The sequence below is a fragment of the Lissotriton helveticus genome, chromosome 4_1 (assembly GCF_964261635.1).
Source record: "Lissotriton helveticus chromosome 4_1, aLisHel1.1, whole genome shotgun sequence".
Taxonomy (NCBI): Eukaryota; Metazoa; Chordata; class Amphibia; order Caudata; family Salamandridae; genus Lissotriton; species Lissotriton helveticus.
Window position 1 is genome coordinate 2,139,399,061 of NC_136063.1, and position 20,913 is coordinate 2,139,419,973.

A 20,913-nucleotide genomic window follows, 5' to 3' on the forward strand; every position below is an offset into this window, starting at 1 on the left:
TTTCAAGTACGATTAGGCAAGCAGTCAAAGCAGTCAATGCACGAACAGAGACACGCTAAGGGGCTAAGGGCCCAGCATTTCACTATCAGGACATGTACCACACACCAGAACATATTCTACCTTTAACATAAACTGCACCCTGCCCTTGGAGGTACCTTGGGTGACTTAAATGTAATAACAGGGAAGGTTAGGGCCTGGTAAATAAGTGCACTCGCGAGGTCGACATGCCAGTTATAACTGCATTCAGACACTGCAGTGGCACATCTGAGACACATTTGAAAGGCTAAATGTGTGGGTGGCACATCAGTTATGCTGGTCCACTAGTAGCATTTGATTTACAGGTCCTAGGCACATACAGTACACTTTACTAGGGATTTACTAGTAAATCAAATATGCCAATCATGGATAACCAATCATAATCACACTTTACGCAGAGAGCATATGCACTATAGCATTGATCAGCAGTGTCATTTGAGATGTCATCAGTAATGTCATCAATGATGTCACTGACCCTGTCATGAGTGAAGTAATATGTGATGTCATCAGCAGAGCATTGCGGGGGCACGAGTTATAGTTAGCCGAGTTAACTATAACAGCTAAATTCCTCTGGTTTTGTACGAGTGAAATGTCAGCCTAACTATAACGTTCCTGTCACCTGTGGGTTTTTTCAGTGAATATCTAAGGTTTTTTAAAAGCTAATTTCTAACTATAATGTCCCTGAAACCTGTGTTTTTTTCAATGAACTTCTAGGGTTTTTTAAATGGTAATTGCTAACTGTAACATCCCCGAAACCTGTTTTTTTTCAGTGAATTTCTTAGGTTTTTTTAAATGCTAACTGCTAACTATAACATCCCTGAAACCTGTTTTTTTGTGAATATATATATATATATATATATATATATATATATATATATATATTATTTGTCCAAAGTGCCTGAGCATTCGGGGAGGCACACAACATTTCTCTGCCCTCCGGGCTTCTCGCACAGCGCACTTCCCCGCTCCATGATTTAAAATGTGCCCGACGCGTTTCTGGGAACCTTTTCCCTTCATCAGGGGCTGACATCAAGGAATATTGTTCACGCATCATTATTCGCCAGACATTTATTTACAACCACACCTATGGTAGGCGTATGCTCAGTGCATCGTCATACCAAGTTTTCTGGGATATGTAGTCCGTTAGGTGCATGAGAGTCACATTGGGGATTCCTTGAGAATGAATGCCATTGTTCATGCCTATAGTAGGCTGGATTTGCGGTTCAGTACGCTGTAAATTTCAGCTGGAGTCCTGTGCTCAAACCTCCAAATCGTTTGGAAGCGATTGCCTCAGACTGCTGCACTCGATGTACGCTGCCACAGTCGATGGTGCTCTCCCCCCGACCAGGCGGCCAGTAAGAATTATTTGTCGAAAGTGCCTGAGCTTTCGGGGAGGCACACAACATTTCTCCGCCCTCCGGGCTTCTCGCACAGCGCCCTTCCCCTCTCCATGATTTAAAATGTGCCCGACGCATTTCTGGGAACCTTTTCCCTTCATCAGGGGCTGACATCAAGGAATACTGTTCACGCATCATTATTCGCCAGACATTTATTTACAACCACACCCATGGTAGGCGTATGCTCAGTGCATCATCATACCAAGTTTTCTGGGATATGTAGTCCGTTAGGTGCATGAGAGTCAGATTGGGGATTCCTTGAGAATGAATGCCATTGTTCATGCCTATAATAGGCTGGATTTGGGGTTCAGTACGCTCTAAATTTCAGCTGGAGTCCTGTGCTCAAACCTCCAAATCGTTTGGAAGCGATTGCCTCAGACTGCTGCACTCGATGTACGCTGCCACAGTCGATGGTGCTCTCCCCCCGACCAGGCGGCCGGTAAGAATTATTTGTCCAAAGTGCCTGAGCTTTCGGGGAGGCACACGACATTTCTCCTCCCTCCGGGCTTCTCGCACAGCGCACTTCCCCGCTCCATGATTTAAAATGTGCCCGACGCGTTTCTGGGAACCTTTTCCCTTCATCAGGGGCTGACATCAAGGAATACTGTTCACGCATCATTATTCGCCAGACATTTATTTACAACCACACCCATGGTAGGCTTATGCTCAGTGCATCGTCATACCAAGTTTTCTGGGATATGTAGTCCGTTAGGTGCATGAGAGTCACATTGGGGATTCCTTGAGAATGAATGCCATTGTTCATGCCTATAGTAGGCTGGATTTGCGGTTCAGTACGCTGTAAATTTCAGTTGGAGACCTGTGCTCAAACCTCCAAATCGTTTGGAAGCGATTGCCTCAGACTGCTGCACTCGATGTACGCTGCCACAGTCGATGGTGCTCTCCCCCCGACCAGGCGGCCGGTAAGAATTATTTGTCCAAAGTGCCTGAGCTTTCGGGGAGGCACACGACATTTCTCCGCCCTCCGGGCTTCTCGCACAGCGCACTTCCCCGCTCCATGATTTAAAATGTGCCCGACGCGTTTCTGGGAACCTTTTCCCTTCATCAGGGGCTGACATCAAGGAATACTGTTCACGCATCATTATTCGCCAGACATTTATTTACAACCACACCCATGGTAGGCGTATGCTCAGTGCATCGTCATACCAAGTTTTCTGGGATATGTAGTCCGTTAGGTGCATGAGAGTCACATTGGGGATTCCTTGAGAATGAATGCCATTGTTCATGCCTATAGTAGGCTGGATTTGCGGTTCAGTACGCTGTAAACTACAAGTCCCAAGAATCTTGGTACAAAGCTGGACTACACACGCCCACCAAGGGACCTGTATTAATTGGTTCATCCGTAAATATGGTGTAAATACGAGTGCTTCTTGGTTGTAAAGCCCCTGACGACAGGTGAAATTCCCAGAAACGCGTTGGGCTACAGAAATGCCAGGTGGGGAGGCGCACTGCACGTGAAGCCCGGAGGGGAGGAGGACTGTCGTGTGCCTCCCGAAATAGCTTCAGGCACATTGGGAAACATATATATATATATATATATATATATATATGTATATATATATATATATATATATATATATATATATACATATACAAAAAAGATTTAAAAAATACATTTTAATGTTTGTCTGGAATAGTAATGCCTGGTTGATTGGATGACTGCACAACTAGTGCGTGTGTGATTGCATGAGTGCATGCGTAGTGCCTGGTTGATTGGATGAGTGCATGGGTGGTGACTCAGTAAATGCATGAGTGCAAAGGTAGTACCTGGGTGATTGAATGAGTGCATGGGTAGTGGTTGAGGGAATGGATAAGTGCAAGGGTAGTGCCTGGGTCATTGCATAAGTACAGGGGAGTTGCCTGAGAGAATGGATGAGTGCATGGTTAGTACCTCAGCTAATGGTGGAGTGCAAGGATAGTGCCTGAGTGATTGGATGAGTGCATGGGTAGTGACTGAATGATTGGATGAGTGCATTGGTAGTGCCTGAGTGATTTGATGAGTGCATTGGAAGTGCCCAGGTGACTGGATAAGTGCATGAGTAGTAACTGGGAGAATGCCGGAGCATATGCATAGCGCCTGAGTGAATGGTTGAGTGCAAGGATGGTGCATGAGTGATTTGATAAGTGCATGTGTAGTACTTAAGTGAATGACTTAGTGCAAGAGTAATGCCTGAGTGATTGGATGAGTGTAATAGCAGAGCCTTTTTTCTAGCAGGTTCATGATTCACTAACTGCTCAGAATGTTGGGCCTAGCCAAATATAAACAGCAACCCTTCCCTTGTCATTGTTGTAAGTCTCACCATGTTTCTGAAGGCTTCAATGCGTGTCTGTGCCTTTTCCTAGTGACATGATACATAAAAAGAAATCTAGAAATAGTAGAATACCTGTGTTTCAGACTGCATGCTCTCTAGGTTTCTGTAGACTAAGGTGTGTTTTCCTTTTTGCTCATAATATAGGGCATGTGGGTATTCAACAGTCTATTTGAGGCACCTACATAGGTTTGACATGTCTCTCTCTGTGACCGAATGATGGAGGGCAACTGAGAGGATTTGTGCACCTGTAGAAGAAGCTATCAGTTTTTAGGCTAGCATCTTCAGATGCACAGCACTTGTCAGAAAACATGTACATGTAAATACATACCTGAGTCACGGAGCACGCAGACCTTTAAACTTGACAGCGTGCTCCTCCCATTGCAAGCTGACACCTACATTTATATGGCCTACTTCAAGTGTACCTTTCCAGAGACTTATACAATATAGCCCCATCCCTAATCCCTCTGCCCACATGTCTTAAACCTCACTTTTCTCTGGCAGTTTTACTATTCACCGACTGCTCAGAATGTTGGGCCTAGCTAATATAAAACAACAACCCTTCCCATGTCACTGTTGTAAGTCTCGCCATGTTTTGGTACCTCTCTTGCTTCTTTTTGCACCTCTATTGCTTCTTCTTGCACCTCACTTGCTTCTTTCTGCATTTCACACTCTTCCTTCTGCAACTCTCTTGCTTCTGTCTGTACCTCTCTTCCTTCTTTCTGCACTTCTCTTGCATCTTTCTGCACCTTTCATCCTCTTTCTGCACCTTTCGTCCTCTTTCAGTACCTTCCTTCCTTTTTCTGAGCAAGAGAGGTGCTGAAAGAGGCAAGAGAAGTACAGAAAGAGGCAAGAGAGGTACAGAGAGAGGCAAGAGAGGTGCAGAAAAAAGCAATAGAAGTCCAAAAAGAAGCAAGATAAGTACAGAAAGAGGAGAAAATGTGCTGAAAGAGGAAGAAAGGTTCAGATATAGGAAGAAGAAAGGTACAGAAAGAAGCAAAATAAGTTTAGAAAAGAACAAGAAAGGTACAGAAAGAAGCAAGAGAAGTGTAGAAAGAAGCAAGAGAGGTGCAGAAAGAAACAAGAGAGGTGCAGAAAGATGGAAGGGAAGTGGACGAAGGAAGCAAGAGAAGTGTAGAAAGAAGAGAGTGAGGTGCAGAAAGAAGCAACAGAAATGGAGAAAGATGCAAGAGGAGTGCAGAAAGAGAAAGAAAGTTACAGAAAGAAGCAAGAAATTACGGACATTCTTTCCATGTTGATTTCTTCCTGATTGACTTAAGATTGCTGTAATGTACATCATCAATTAGGCATGTCCCGGAACACCTCTCAGACCAGTCTGCTATTTTGTTATATTATCACTCTCCTCCAAGATCCCCTAATAATTGCACAGTTGAAGGAAGAGGAAGAAACACAAACTTACTTCGACATTAATTTAAACTCTGCCTCATTGTAAATTATTTGGGATGCATATAAGGCGTTTATTAGAGGGGTGGTGATAAGTGTGGCTGCCAAGAAACATAAGCAGACTAAGAAGATTGTACGGAAGTTGGAGGAAGATATTTTTAGAGAGAGATCTGAGTGTGAATCACACCACAAAGGGCAATTAGATGGGGAGGAAGGTAGAGAGTTAACTGCTAAGAAACAGTTATTAACCGACCACCTGGATGATATAATTAGGAAAAAATTGCTAGATTTAAGTTGTATCAGTTATCTAGCTGGGCCTCACATTTGGACAAAGAAGAAGTTCATGTAGAACATGAACTTTCTCTCTGCGGAGGTTTCTAAATGATATTGGCTTCTGATCAAGAGTGAACCCCCCCTTTGTTCACACTCCACAGTGGGTATTGGACCCTGACGAAGTTGGCTAAACTGGGAGGTGTTCATCAAAAGGTATCTCCAAAGTGCGACTCTGATGATACGGAGGATTTGCATATGTTCTGGCAGTGTCCTTCTATGCAGGGCTTCTGTCAAGACATAGGTAAGACTCGCTCTGAGGTTCTGGGGCGAGAGTTCAAGGTAAGCCTAAGTCTGGTTATATTTGGGGTCCTACCAGAGGAGTGTGTTAGTTATAATTTGTCTGATTCACAGGCTTCTCTTTTATTTGTGTTGGTCCATCTTGCTACAGCGGGAAATTTGCCTAAAATGGATCACACCACAATCACCAGTAGTACTAGATTGGGATGCCTCGGTAGACGCATTCATAATTTAGATTTGGCTAGTTCAGCAAGCAATCAATGTAAAATATGGAGTAATTGGGTCGATTGGGAGAATTTGGTTTGATATTTTATTTATTTTGCTATTTGACATCACAAACACAAAAGTCCAATGATTAATAAATATGTGAGTGCGGAGTTAGGGCTTGAATGCTGTGGTGGTGAAAGGTATCCACTCCGACACCTATCTCTATTAGAATCTTAGCAACTGGCTTCGTTGGATCCCCGGAGGGCCTACCAACTTGAAGGTATCATCATAAATATACGGGGTCCTTGAATAACCTTTGGTGTACTTAAAGACTTCTCACTTATTTATGTTAAATGAGGACATTAAGAAATAAAAAAGAAGTGCGAAAAGATGGAAGAGAAGTGGAGAAAGAAGCAAGAGAAGTACAGAAAGAAGAGAGTGAAGTGCAAAAAGAAGCATGGGAGGTACAGAAAGAGAGAAGAGAAGTACAGAAAGAGGCAAGAGAAGTGCAGAAAGAAGAACAAAGGTGCAGAAAGAAGCAACAGAAATGGAGAAAGAGGCAAGAGGAGAGCAGAAAGAGGAAGTAAAGTACAGAAAGAAGGAAGACAGGTGATGAAAGAGATAAGAGAGGTACAGAAAGAAGTAAGCGCGGTGTACTAAGAAGAGAGTGAGGGGCAGAAAGAAGCAAGAGAAGTGCAGAAAGAGGAAGAATGGTGCAGATAGAAGCAAGAGAAGTGCAGAAAGAAGCAGTAGAAGTGCAGAAAGAGGCAAGAAAAGTGCAGAAAGAATCAAGAGAGGTACAGAAAGACAGAAGAAAAGCGGAGAAAGACGCAAGGGAAGTGCAGAAAGATGGAAGAGAAGAGCGGAAAGAGGCAAGAGAAGTGCATAAAGAGGGAAGAGAGGTACAGAAAGAAGCAAGAGAGGTGCAGACAGAAGAAGAAAGGCACAGAAAGAAGAAGAAAGGTGCAGAAAGAAGCGAGAGAAGGGCATAAAGAAGAGAGTGAGGTGCAGAAAGAAGCAGAAAAGTGCATGAAGAAGCAATAGAAGTGTAGAAAGAGGCAAGGGAAGTGCAGAAAGAGGCAAGAATGATGCAGAAAGAAGCAAGAGAGGTACAGAAAGAAGCAGGAGAGGTGCAGAAAGATGGAAGAGAAGTGGAGAAAGAAGCAAGATAAGTGCAGAAAGAGGGAAGAGATGGGCAGAAAGAGGCAGGAGAAGGGAAGAAAGAGGCAAGAGAGGTGTAGGAAGAGGCCAGAGAAATACAGAAAGAGGCTAGAGAGGTGCAGAAAGAAGAGAGTGAGGTGCAGAAAGAGGCCAGTAAGGTGCAGCAAGAGAGATGAAGAAAGAAGAGAGTGAGGTACAGAAAGAGGCAAGTAAGGTACAGAAAGAGAGAAGAGAAGTACAGACAGAGACAAGAGAAGTGCAGAAATAAGAGAGTGAGGTACAAAAAGAAGCATGAGAGGTGCAGAAAGAGAGAAGAGAAGTACAGAAAGAGGCAAGAGAAGTGCAAAAAGAGGAAGAAGTGTAGAAAAAGAGGCAGGAGAGCTACAGAAAGAGGAAGAACGGGCGCAGATAGAAGCAATTGATATGGAGAAAGAGGCAAGAGGACTGCAGAAATAGAAAGAAAGGTGCAGAAAGAAGGAGGAAAAGTGCAGAAGGAAGCAAGAGAGGGGGTGAAAGAGACCAGAGAGGTACAGAAAGAAGCAAGAGAAGTGCAGAAAGAGGAAGGATGGTGCAGAAAGAAGCAAGAGAAGTGCAGAAAGACAGAAGAGAAGAGCAGAAAGAGGCAAGAGAAGTCCATAAAAAGGCAAGAGAGGTGCAGAAAAAGGCCAGAGAGGTGCAGAAAGAGGCAAGAGAGGTGCATAAAGAAGAAAAAAGGTACAGAAAAAAGAAGAAAGGTACAGGTGGAAGCGAGAGAAGTGCATAAAGAAGAGAGTGAGATGCATAAAGAAGCAAGAAAGTTACAGAAAGAGGAAGAATGGTACAGAAAGAAGCAAGAGAAGTACATAAAGAAGCAATAGAAGTGCAGAAAGAGGCATGAATGATTCAGAAAGAAGCAAAAGAGGTGCAGAAAGATGCAAGAGAGGTGCAGAAAGAGGCAGGAGAAGTGCAGAAAGAGGCAAGAGAAGTACAGAAAGAGGCAAGAGAAGTGCAAAAAGAGGAAGAAGTGTAGAAAAAGAGGCAGGAGAGCTACAGAAAGAGGAAGAAAGGCGCAGAAAGAAGCAATTGATATGGAGAAAGAGGCAAGAGGACTGCAGAAATAGAAAGAAAGGTGCAGAAAGAAGGAGGAGAAGTGCAGAAGGAAGCAAGAGAGGTGGTGAAAGAGACCAGAGAGGTACAGAAAGAAGCAAGAGAAGTGCAGAAAGAGGAAGGATGGTGCAGAAAGAAGCAAGAGAAGTGCAGAAAGAAGCAATAGAAGTGCAGAAAGAGACAAGAGAAGTGCAGAAAGAGGCAGGAATGATGCAGAAAGAAGCAAGAGAGTTGCAGAAAGATGGAAAAGAAGGGGAGAAAGAAGCAAGAGAAGTGCAGAAAGACAGAAGAGAAGAGCAGAAAGAGGCAAGAGAAGTCCATAAAAAGGCAAGAGAGTTGCAGAAAAAGGCCAGAGAGGTACAGAAAGAGGCAAGAGAGGTGCATAAAGAAGAAAAAAGGTACAGAAAAAAGAAGAAAGGTACAGGTAGAAGCGAAAGAAGTGCATAAAGAAGAGAGTGAGATGCGTAAAGAAGCAAGAAAGTTACAGAAAGAGGAAGAATGGTACAGAAAGAAGCAAGAGAAGTACATAAAGAAGCAATAGAAGTGCAGAAAGAGGCAAGAATGACGCAGAAAGAAGCAAAAGAGGTGCAGAAAGATGCAAGAGAGGTGCAGAAAGAGGCAAGAGAAGTGCAGAAAGAGGCAAGAGAGGTGCCAAAAGAGGCCAGAGAGAGGAAGAAATAGGCAAGTGGTGCAGAAAGAAGAGAGTGAGGTGCAGTAAGAGGCAAGTGAGATACAACAAGAGAGATGGAGAACGAAGAGAGTGAGGTGCAGAAAGAGGCATGAGAGCTACAGAAAGAGGAAGAAATGTGCAGAAAGAAGCAACAGAAATAGAGGAAGAGGCGAGAGGAGTGTAGAAGTAAGAGGAAGAATGGTGCAAAAGAGGCAAGAAAAGTGCAGAAAGAGGCAATAGAAGTGCAGAAAGAGACGAGGAAAGGGAAGAAAGGCAAGAGTGGTACAGAAAGAAGCAAGAGAGGTGCAAACATATAGAAGCGAAGTGCAGAAAGAAGCAGTGAGGTCCAAAAAGAAGCATGAGAAGTGCAGAAAGAGTGAAGTACAGAAAGAGGCAAGAGAAGTACAGAAAGGTGCAGAAAGAAGCAACAGAAATAGAAAAAGAGGCTTGCGGAGTGCAGAAAGTATGAGAAAGGTACAGAAAGAAGGAGGAGAAGTGCCGAAAGAAGCAAGAGAGGTATTGAAAGAGGCAAGATAGGTAGAGAAAGAAGCAAGAGCAGTGCAGAAAGAATAGAGTGACGTTCCAGAAAGAAGCAAGAGAAGTGCAGAAAGAGGAAGAATGGTGCAGAATGAAGCAAGAGAACTGCAGAAAGAAAAGTTCAGCGAGGGGTTTTGAGTGTTCAGAAATGTTACAACGTGACTCTTCAGGACTGAAACGTGTAAGATGAGGCGGTATCGGGGGACCAGTGATAATTCCAACCCGGTCCTTGTCGGGTTTAGTCCAAGACGAAAAGCCAAAAATGGCAGAAAGCAGGCTGCTCATTGAATCCTTGACTCAAAGCCCTGATCGCTCAATAGAAGGCACTACTCGCCTCTATTCCAGACCTTGATATTCTTGTCACATCATATTCGCTTTCTGTACCTTTCTGTACCATCTCGAAGTTTGACGCCTATCTGTTACCCAGAATAGACGAACTCATAGAAAGGCTCGGGATGCAGTCTATATTTCCACTATTGACCTAACCAAGGGCTACTGGAAGGTCCCCTTAAGGAACAGAGATCAGGAGAAGGCAGCCTTCTCTACTCCAGACGGGTTGTTTGAATTCACCGTTTCTACCCTTTGGCTTGCAAGGAGCCCCTGCGACTTTCCAGTGGCTAATGAACACCGTGCTGTGCAACCATCAAGCGTATTCCTCAGCCTATCTGGATGACATTGTTATATTCAGCCCGTCCTGGGAATCACACCTTGAGCGCTGTCGCCAGATATTCAGAGAATTGCAGAATGCGGGTCTCCATGTCAGTGCATGGAAATCAAGGATGGGGTTTCGAAAGGTACAGTACCTGGGATATCTTCTGGGGAACTGGGCCATCGAACCCCAAGTAGAAAAGATGAAAGCAATTGTAGGAGAGTAGGGTCTGCTATCCTATGGTCACCCCAAATTTTTGCTTTTTGCTTCACTGGTTTATGACTTAATGTGGCTGTGGGCCTGCTAATCAGACCCACAGCCTGCTGTTCTCTCTCTAAATTGTTACCCATGTACTTTAGGTGCATAACGAAATTGGAACTGGTTCACCTTATTGGCCCCTGTAACAGTGTACCCAGGTACCCAGGGCATAGGTGCTTCCAAGGCCTACCAGGGGCTGCAGCATGTATTGTGCCACCCCTGGCCTCCATATTTGACACAACTGGCTGATCACTCAGCTGGGGTAAGTTGGTGTAACCACCCCTTACTTAGGTGTAGTATGCCTATACCTAACCTAAAATGGACACATATGTTCCTATCAGTCACTCCTATGGAAGGCCTCATCAATCCTGGAGGCAGAGTGCTTGGAAATATGTGAGATGGTGCTCTGGCATGAGCTGAGCCTGTCTGCAGCTTTCGGAACCATGTCCTTTAGCTGTTTCATGATATTGCCATACCATATACTCTTAAGTGCATTATGAACCTCGGGTTTAAATGCTATCTTGGGTTTGGCTTTATCAAAACATGTTGAGGAAGGTGTCATACGAATTGGAATACTACCCCCTCGCCAGTTCTGGTGACGGGGGTAGCATTCCACCCTTCTAGAGGGACACGACATGTACCTAGCCTGAACCCCGGTTAAAGTTAAACAGAGCCTTAGCATCCCAAAATGGATGCTGCCACCACAGACACAAGTCTGACCTCCTGCTGCTGGGAGTCCTTCCAGCGAGGGCAGCTTGGACAAAGGGTTTCCTGCCTGGGGAGGTGCTAGCACCACTCCAGACAGGATTTTGTGTATTGGGTAGGACAGGGCTGAATAGAATCAGACATGCCTGGGGCACACAAGGTGTCCCTGTGCATAGGCCAGTTCAAACCGGTGCTGGGGCTTTCCAGCCCCAGTCCTGGCGCGAAACTGGACAAAGGAAAGGGGGTGTAACCACCCCCCTTCCTGGTTCCACCCAGAGGAGGGACCTAGTAGGTGATCCGGCCCCCCAGATTCGAATAAGAGTGGGAGCTGTGTCCTGAGACTTCAGATCATCCTGAATCAACTTGAAATACAGAAGAAGACTGGACTTCGACATTCTGCTGCACAGAAGACGGAAGAGAATCTCCCTTGTGGCCAAGGAGTGACCACCCTGTGAATACAGGCACCAACCAGCAACTCGACGTCTGCTTTGCCACCGCCTCCCGCCGAAGCCCAAGCCCAGAGCCTGACAAGACCCAGACTCCCAGACTTCTCACCGCCCGATCCACAGTCCCTGCAAAGAAGGGACCCGTGGAGGCACCGAGAGACGTGGGACCGGACCTCTTGGAAGACCCCCGAAACGCTGACTGCGCCGCATCAGAGGCACCCTCGACGCTGTGCTTTGGGGTTTGAGAAGCCCCAACCTCGAGCTGCCCTTGCACCGAAGATCAGCCCCCCAGCATCTCCACGATCTGCGTGGGGCCCTTTTGCATTGTGCCACTCGACGCACCATCCCGGCCACTTGCCACGTGGCTAGCGGCCATCTTGGCAACGAAACCTTCAACTTACACTGCGGGTCTGGTTGCTACAGACTTGCCCTCGCTCCTGTAAAAAGGAGCCCCTGCTCTGACCTTGCTGGTCCGAGTAACAAGCCTTTTTCGATTCCTGCGTGGCTTGCACTAGCCAAGGCCTGTTTGCTCCAATCAAGTTGCCGACACCGCCAACAGCGAGAAGCCTGCGTGGGACAGCTCGTGACCGACTCCTGGACGTCTTCGACCCCTCGTGTCCACGTGGCTGCAGAGAGAAGCTACACGACATCACCTGTTTGCGCCCGACATTGCCTGGTTCCACTCTGGTTCCACGGTAGTCACTAGCTAGTGACTTTGAACATTGTCCCCTCTGCTTTCAGGTCGTCACCTCTTCAGATCCACCCTTGGATCCACCGGAACTCTTCACATCGAGTCGCCTGCAGCATCTTCAGCTCCAAGCACCATCGACCTGCGTGACGAAACCCGATACTACTTCAACCCTATGCACCCGCTTCCTGTGGGTGAGGTAACTCAGCTCCGCCGGTGTTCCCACACTGGTACACACCTCTAGTGTCTGTGTCTAAAGTTTCATCCTTCTAGGTCACTCGGAAGGTTCCTTTTTAACTAACTTTGTAACTTTTACGCACCATTGACATTGCATTGGTAAAGCGTGCACTTTCCGCACTGCTCCCGAGTCCCGCGGGCCTTTCCCGACTTCTTCACTGCTAGTCCCGAACAGCTCCAGCGATTCCCCAGGCCCTAGGCCTCTTCACTTTCCCCATAGTGGTTCTTACCCACTATTTTAGTATATGGTTTAGGTGGCCCCTAGGGCTCATCCATAATTGTGCAACTTTTGTGTATTTAAACTGTGTTTTGTTTTAACGCATTTGCTTCTGTGCTCATAAAGAGTATCAGGGTTATTTGTAGAAATAAATCTATATATATTTTCAATATATATCTGTGTGGTGTCCTTTCATTTGGTATTCAATGGATTGTGTATGGTAAAACAGCTTGCTTCACATGCCTTTACAGAGTTTAGCCTAAGACTGCTTAGTCCATGCTACCCCTAGGATAGCTTGTCTATAAGGTTGACTTTACAACCTGCACCATAAGGGTTGCTTGGCATGGTACAAGGTGATCACTAGAACTAGTGAGCATTATATACCAGGCCAACTTCTCACATTGGTGAGCAGCGGTGGGATTTGAGCTTACTGTTGTTTTACCATTACAATCTTTGAAAATATCATTTGAAAGATCATACAGGTACCTGATAGGTACACTAAAACAAGACTAGATATACTTAAGTTCTACTGAACTTAGTTGTTGTAGAGGATAGGGAGTAGCACACCCTGACTACAACTACTAGATAAGTTTTGTAGGAAAACACAAGTGTAGGTAGATTGCAACACATCCACCACACTAGAGCAATGTCTGGAGCAGAGGGATCCACTGGAACCACCTCTGTTGAGAGTGACCCTCCAAGGGCACCATCCAAATTTGCTATCTTTCCATTTAAGGAACTGAGGCAACTGTGTTCCATGAGAGGAATCAAAACAGGTCCTACTCCTACAGCAGGACACCTCAGAGAGCTATTAGACCAGTCTGAAGCTCTAAAGAACTCCAAGCCAGGCACCTCAGGGACTGGTGAGGAAGTTTCTCCTTCTGAAGATGATAACCCTGATGCCCCTGCCCCTGTCATCCAGATAGATGAGGAAGACCAGACCCCTGGGAATTCTCAGCCTGAGGAAGAAGAAGGGGAGGAGGTAGAAGAAAGTGATTCTGATGATGATACAGATAGCCAGGTGTTAGTCAGCAGGCTTAACAAGGCTAACCTAAGCTTATTTGGGACTGAAGGTGGGTCCAACCCATTCAGACCCCCAAATGGACTTAACCAGGAGCATAGGAGGAGGAGGAATCACTCAGGTGAGTCCAATACTTCCCATGTTTCTAAAGGTTCTCATGGTAACTCCAGAAGGGAGTTCACTAGCCCTCAGAGAAGGGAACATGAGGCCAAAATGAGAGAGGCTGAACTTAGGATCCAGAGACAAGAATTAGAAGTTGCACTGGCCAAAGAGAAACTTGCTAGAGCAAGGCAGCCTAGAGAGAGTGGATTAGATTCCACTGGTGGCAGCACTATCCCTAAGGATAAAGACAGGTCCTATGACAATAGAAACCTGAGTAAGATTGTGCCCCCCTACAAAGTTGGGGATGATATCCACAAGTGGATGACTGCACTTGAGAGAGCTTGCAAAGTACAGCAGGTTCCTCAGGAGCAGTGGGCAGCAATCTTGTGGCTCTCCTTTGAAGGTAGAGGCCGAGACAGACTCCTCACAGTTAGTGATGGGGAGTCTAGAAACTACCTGGTCCTGAAGAGTGCTCTGATTGATGGGTTAGGCTTAACCACTGAACAGTACAGGTTAATGTTCAGAGATACCCAGAAGACACAGACTCAGGACTGGTCTGAATTTGTTGAATGTGCCACTAAGGCTCTGGAGGGCTGGTTGCTGGGAAGTAAGGTTACAGACTATGAAGGATTGTACAATTTGCTTATGAGAGAACAGATTTTAAATAACTGTCAGAACCAGCAGTTGCATCAACATTTGGTTGACTCAGATCTAACCTCTCCCCAAGAATTGGGAAAGAGGGCAGACAAATGGGTTAGAACCAGAGTTAAGCAAAAGAACCAGAACCAGAACCAGGGTGGTGACCAAAAGAAAACAGACCAGAAGGGTGGGGAGCAGAAAGCTAAAGACCAGAAGTCTTCAACAGGGCCCCAAACTAATACTGAGGGTGGGTCCCAAACTTCCAAGAAGAAGAAGAAAGAAGGTCAAAGAAAACCCTGGTATAGCTTTTGCAAAAACACCATTCACTGGACAAGTGATTGTAAAAAGGGTGGAGCCACCAACACTGCAGCCCCTAAGGCACCTGCACCCACTAGTACAGCTGGCAGTGTTGGACCACAGACTAAGGGGGTAGTGGGTATCACCTTGGGAACTGATGGAGATTCTGACCTAGTCAGAGTCCCCACACAGGCTGTTCTGATTTGTGATGGGGAGATTGATTTTTCCCCTACTGTCAGTCCCAATAATTTGGGCAAGTACAGACAGACGCCTTTAATCAATGAAAAAGTGGCTCAAGCATACAGGGACACATGTGCCAGTGTCACTATGGTGACACCTAGCTTTGTGGACCCTGGACAGTACATACCAGGTGATAATTACCTGGTGACCAATGCCAGCAATGTCACTACTACACATAGTGTGGCAATTGTTAACTTTTCCTGGGGAGGGGTAACTGGCCTAAAAAGAGTTGTGGTTAGTGCTGATCTCCCAGTAGAATGTTTGTTGGGCAATGACCTGGAGAGCTCTCTATGGTCAGGAGTTGAGTACAGGACTCATGCAGAGATGTTAGGGATATCATCACATGTCCTTGCTGTGACCAGGTCACAGGCCAAAAAGTGCCTCTCTGAACCTCAGGTCTTGGATCCTGGAACAATGAACCAAGTACCTTCCAAGACAAGGAACAGGAGGGCAAAGGCTGTGCCTTCCCAAATGCCTACAAGTGTGGATCAGCCTTCACAGGAAGATGATTCTGAGACCCCTGAAGGAACTGTCCCTATAGAGCTTGAACCTGATCAGGTTGAGTTTCTGGGGACAGGGGGACCTTCTAGGGCAGACTTGGGGCAGGCTCAGTTATCCTGTCCTTCTCTTGAATCCCTCAGACAGCAGGCTGCTGCTGAGGCTGCTGGGAATGCTCAAGTACCCATAAGGTTTATTGGGATGATGGGCTTTATTCAGAGGGTAGAGACCCCAAACCTGGTACAACCAGGAGGTTGGTCATACCTCTGCAATTTAGGGGCTTCCTTCTTACCTTGGCACACGATATTCCCTTAGCAGGACACCTAGGCCAGAACAAAACATGGGACAGACTTGTCTGTCACTTTCACTGGCCTCACATGTCAGAAGATACAATGGAGTTTTGTCGCTCCTGTGTAACCTGCCAAGCAAGTGGCAAAGCAGGTGGTACCACAAAGGCCCCCCTGATACCACTACCTGTGGTGGGGGTGCCCTTTGAAAGGGTAGGGATTGACATTGTTGGACCAATGGATCCCCCTACAGCATCTGGGCACAGATTCATACTGGTGGTGGTGGACCATGCCACCAGGTACCCAGAGGCAATTCCACTTAGGACCACAACAGCTCCTGTTGTGGCCAGGGCCTTACTTGGAGTTTTCTCCAGAGTGGGGTTTCCTAAGGAGGTAGTATCTGATAGAGGTGCAAACTTCATGTCAGGTTACTTGACAGCTATGTGGAAGGAGTGTGGTGTCAACTATAAGTTCACCACTCCCTATCATCCACAATGCAATGGGCTTGTTGAGAGATTCAACAAGACCCTAAAGGGCATGATCAAAGGATTACCTGAGAAGCTCAGGCGAAGATGGGATATCCTTCTGCCCTGCCTTCTGTTTGCTTACAGAGAGGTCCCACAAAAAGGAGTTGGCTTCAGCCCCTTTGAATTGTTGTTTGGACATCCTGTAAGAGGACCCCTATGTCTGGTGAGGGAAGGATGGGAGTTACCTCTCAAAAAGCCCAAGCAAGACATAGTGGACTATGTACTTGGTCTCCGCTCCAGGATGGCTGAGTATATGGAGAAGGCATCCAAAAACCTTGAGGCTAGCCAGGCCTTACAGAAAGCCTGGCATGACCAAAAGGCTGTCCTGACTGAGTACCAGCCTGGACAGAAGGTATGGGTGTTGGAGCCAGTGGCCCCAGCAGCACTCCAAGACAGATGGTCTGGACCCCATACAATCATTGAGAAAAAGGGAGAGGTTACCTACTTGGTGGACCTTGGAACTCCCAGGAGCCCCCACAGGGTGCTCCATGTTAACAGGCTGAAAGCATATGTTGACAGGGCAGACATGGGCTTGCTCATGGCTACAGATGAGGGGCAGGAGGAAGAGAGTGACCCTCTCCCAGACCTGCTGACTCAGAATCCTGAGAATGGCTCAGTTGATGGTGTGGCCTTAGATGGCAGCCTCACTGAACATCAGCAACATGACTGTAGACAGGTTTTGCAGTCATATCGACATATGTTCTCCCTGACACCCAGTCAGACTAACTGGTGTACCCATGTGGTGGACACTGGTGATAGTCTTCCTGTAAAGAACAACATTTACAGGCAGCCTGACCATGTCAGAGACTGTATCAAGGCTGAGGTGCAAAAGATGCTGGAGTTAGGTGTCATTGAGCCTTCAGAGAGCCCCTGGGCTAGCCCAGTGGTTCTGGTCCCCAAACCTCACACCAAAGATGGAAAGAGAGAGATGAGGTTCTGTGTGGATTACAGAGGACTCAATGCTGTCACCAGGACAGATGCACACCCAATTCCAAGAGCAGATGAGCTCATAGACAAATTGGCGTCTGCCAAGTATTTGAGCACATTTGACTTGACAGCTGGCTACTGGCAAATCAGGTTAGCTGAGGAGTCAAAAGCCAAGACAGCATTTTCTACCCCCAGTGGGCATTACCAGTTTGTGGTGATGCCCTTTGGTTTGAAAAATGCACCTGCCACCTTCCAAAGGTTGGTGAATCAAGTCCTTACTGGGTTGGATGACTTTTGTGCAGCATATCTGGACGATATTGCTGTCTTTAGCTCCACCTGGGAGGATCACCTGGTCCACCTGAAGGAAGTGCCAGAGGCTCTGCAAAAGGCAGGCCTCACTATCAAGGCAACCAAGTGCCAGATAGGGCAGAGTAAGGTTGTGTACTTGGGCCACCTTGTGGGTGGAGGCCAAGTTCAACCACTGGAGAGTAAGATCCAGACCATAAAGGACTGGACTCCTCCAACTACCCAGACTCAGGTCAGAGCTTTCTTGGGCCTGACTGGGTACTACAGGAAGTTTGTTAAGAACTATGGGTCCATTGTGACTCCTCTTAATGATCTGACATCCAAGAAGATGCCCAAAAAGGTTCAGTGGACAGAATACTGTCAAAAGGCATTTGATGACCTGAAGAAGGCCATGTGCTCTGCACCTATCCTGAAGAGTCCTGACTACTCAAGAGAGTTTATTGTCCAAACAGATGCTTCTGAGTTGGGAGTGGGAGCTGTGCTTTCACAACTTAATGTAGATGGTCAAGACCAGCCCATTGCTTTCATTAGCAGAAGGGTGACCCCCAGAGAGAAACGTTGGTCAGCCATTGAGAGGGAGGCCTTTGCTGTGGTGTGGGCCCTGAAGAAGTTGAGACCATACTTGTTTGGCACTCACTTCAAGATTCAGACCGACCATAAGCCCCTCTTATGGCTTAATCAGATGAAGGGTGAAAACCCCAAACTGCTCAGGTGGTCCATTTCCCTACAGGGGATGGAATTTACAGTGGAGCACCGCCCAGGGACTGACCATGGTAATGCAGATGGTCTCTCCAGGTACTTCCACTTAGAACATGAAGACACAACTGGTCAAGGTTAGTCTAATGTCCCTGCGTTTGGGGGGGGGTTGTGTAGGAGAGTAGGGTCTGCTATCCTATGGTCACCCCAAATTTTTGCTTTTTGCTTCACTGGTTTATGACTTAATGTGGCTGTGGGCCTGCTAATCAGACCCACAGCCTGCTGTTCTCTCTCTAAATTGTTACCCATGTACTTTAGGTGCATAACGAAATTGGAACTGGTTCACCTTATTGGCCCCTGTAACAGTGTACCCAGGTACCCAGGGCATAGGTGCTTCCAAGGCCTACCACGGGCTGCAGCATGTATTGTGCCACCCCTGGCCTGGCCTCCATATTTGACACAACTGGCTGATCACTCAGCTGGGGTAAGTCGGTGTAACCACCCCTTACTTAGGTGTAGTATGCCTATACCTAACCTAAAATGGACACATATGTTCCTATCAGTCACTCCTATGGAAGGCCTCATCAATCCTGGAGGCAGAGTGCTTGGAAATATGTGAGATGGTGCTCTGGCATGAGCTGAGCCTGTCTGCAGCTTTCGGAACCATGTCCTTTAGCTGTTTCATGATATTGCCATACCATATACTCTTAAGTGCATTATGAACCTCGCGGTTAAATGCTATCTTGGGTTTGGCTTTATCAAAACATGTCGAGTAAGATGTCATACGAATTGGAATACTACCCCCTCGCCAGTTCTGGCGACGGGGGAAGCATTCCACCCTTCTAGAGGGACACGACATGTACCTAGCCTGAACCCCGGTTAAAGTTAAACAGAGCCTTAGCATCCCAAAATGGATGCTGCCACCACAGACACAAGTCTGACCTCCTGCTGCTGGGAGTCCTTCCAGCGAGGGCAGCTTGGACAAAGGGTTTCCTGCCTGGGGAGGTGCTAGCACCACTCCAGACAGGATTTTGTGTATTGGGTAGGACAGGGCTGAATAGAATCAGACATGCCTGGGGCACACAAGGTGTCCCTGTGCATAGGCCAGTTCAAACCGGTGCTGGGGCTTTCCAGCCCCAGTCCTGGCGCGAAACTGGACAAAGGAAAGGGGGTATAACCAACCCCTTCCTGGTTCCACCCAGAGGAGGGACCTAGTAAGTGATCCGGCCCCCCAGATTCGAATAAGAGTGGGAGCTGTGTCCTGAGACTTCAGATCATCCTGAATCAACTTGAAATACAGAAGAAGACTGGACTTCGACATTCTGCTGCACAGAAGACGGAAGAGAATCTCCCTTGTGGCCAAGGAGTGACCACCCTGTGAATACAGGCTCCAACCAGCAACTCGACGTCTGCTTTGCCGCCGCCTCCCGCCGAAGCCCGAGCCCAGAGCCTGACAAGACCCAGACTCCCAGACTTCTCACCGCCCGATCCACAGTCCCTGCAAAGAAGGGACCCGTGGAGGCACTGAGAGACGTGGGACCGGACCTCTTGGAAGACCCCCGAAACGCTGCCTGCGCAGCATCAGAGGCACCCTCGATGCTGTGCTTTGGGGTTTGAGAAGCCCCAACCTCGAGCAGCCCTTGCACCGAAGATCAGCCCCCCAGCATCTCCACGATCTGCGTGGGGCCCTTTTGCATTGTGCCACTCGACGCGCCATCCCGGCCACTTGCCACGTGGCTAGCGGCCATCTTGTCATCGAAACCTTCAACTTACACTACGGGTCTGGTTGCTCCAGACTTGCCCTTGCTCCTGTAAAAAGGAGCCCCTGCTCTGACCTTGCTGGTCCGAGTAACAAGCCTTTTTCGATTCCTGCGTGGCTTGCACTAGCCAAGGCCTGTTTGCTCCAATCAAGTTGCCGACACCGCCAACAGCGAGAAGCCTGCGTGGGACAGCTCGTGACCAACTCCTGGACGTCTTCGACCCCTCGTGTCCACGTGGCTGCAGAGAGAAGCTACACAACATCACCTGTTTGCGCCCGACATTGCCTGGTTCCACTCTGGTTCCATGGTAGTCACTGGCTAGTGACTTTGAACATTGTCCCCTCTGCTTTCAGGTTGTCACCTCTTCAGATCCACCCTTGGATCCACCGGAACTCTTCACATCGAGTCGCCTGCAGCATCTTCAGCTCCAAGCACCATCGACCTGCATGACGAAACCCGACACTACTTCGACCCTATGCACCCGCTTCCTGTGGGTGAGGTAACTCAGCTCCGCCGGTGTTCCCACACTGGTACACACCTCTAGTGTCTGTGTCTAAAGTTTCATCCTTCTAGGTCACTCGGAAGGTTCCTTTTTAACTAACTTTGTAACTTTTACGCACCATTGACATTGCATTGGTAAAGCGTGCACTTTCCGCACTGCACCCGAGTCCCGCGGGCCTTTCCCAACTTCTTCACTGCTAGTCCCGAACAGCTCCAGCGATTCCCCAGGCCCTAGGCCTCTTCACTTTCCCCATAGTGGTTCTTATACCACTATTTTAGTATATGGTTTAGGTGGCCCCTAGGGCTCATCCATAATTGTGCAACTTTTGTGTATTTAAACTGTGTTTTGTTTTAACGCATTTGCTTCTGTGCTCATAAAGAGTATCAGGGTTATTTGTAGAAATAAATCTATATATATTTTCAATATATATCTGTGTGGTGTCCTTTCATTTGGTATTCAAGGGCTTGTGTATGGTAAAACAGCTTGCTTCACATGCCTTTACAGATTTTAGCCTAA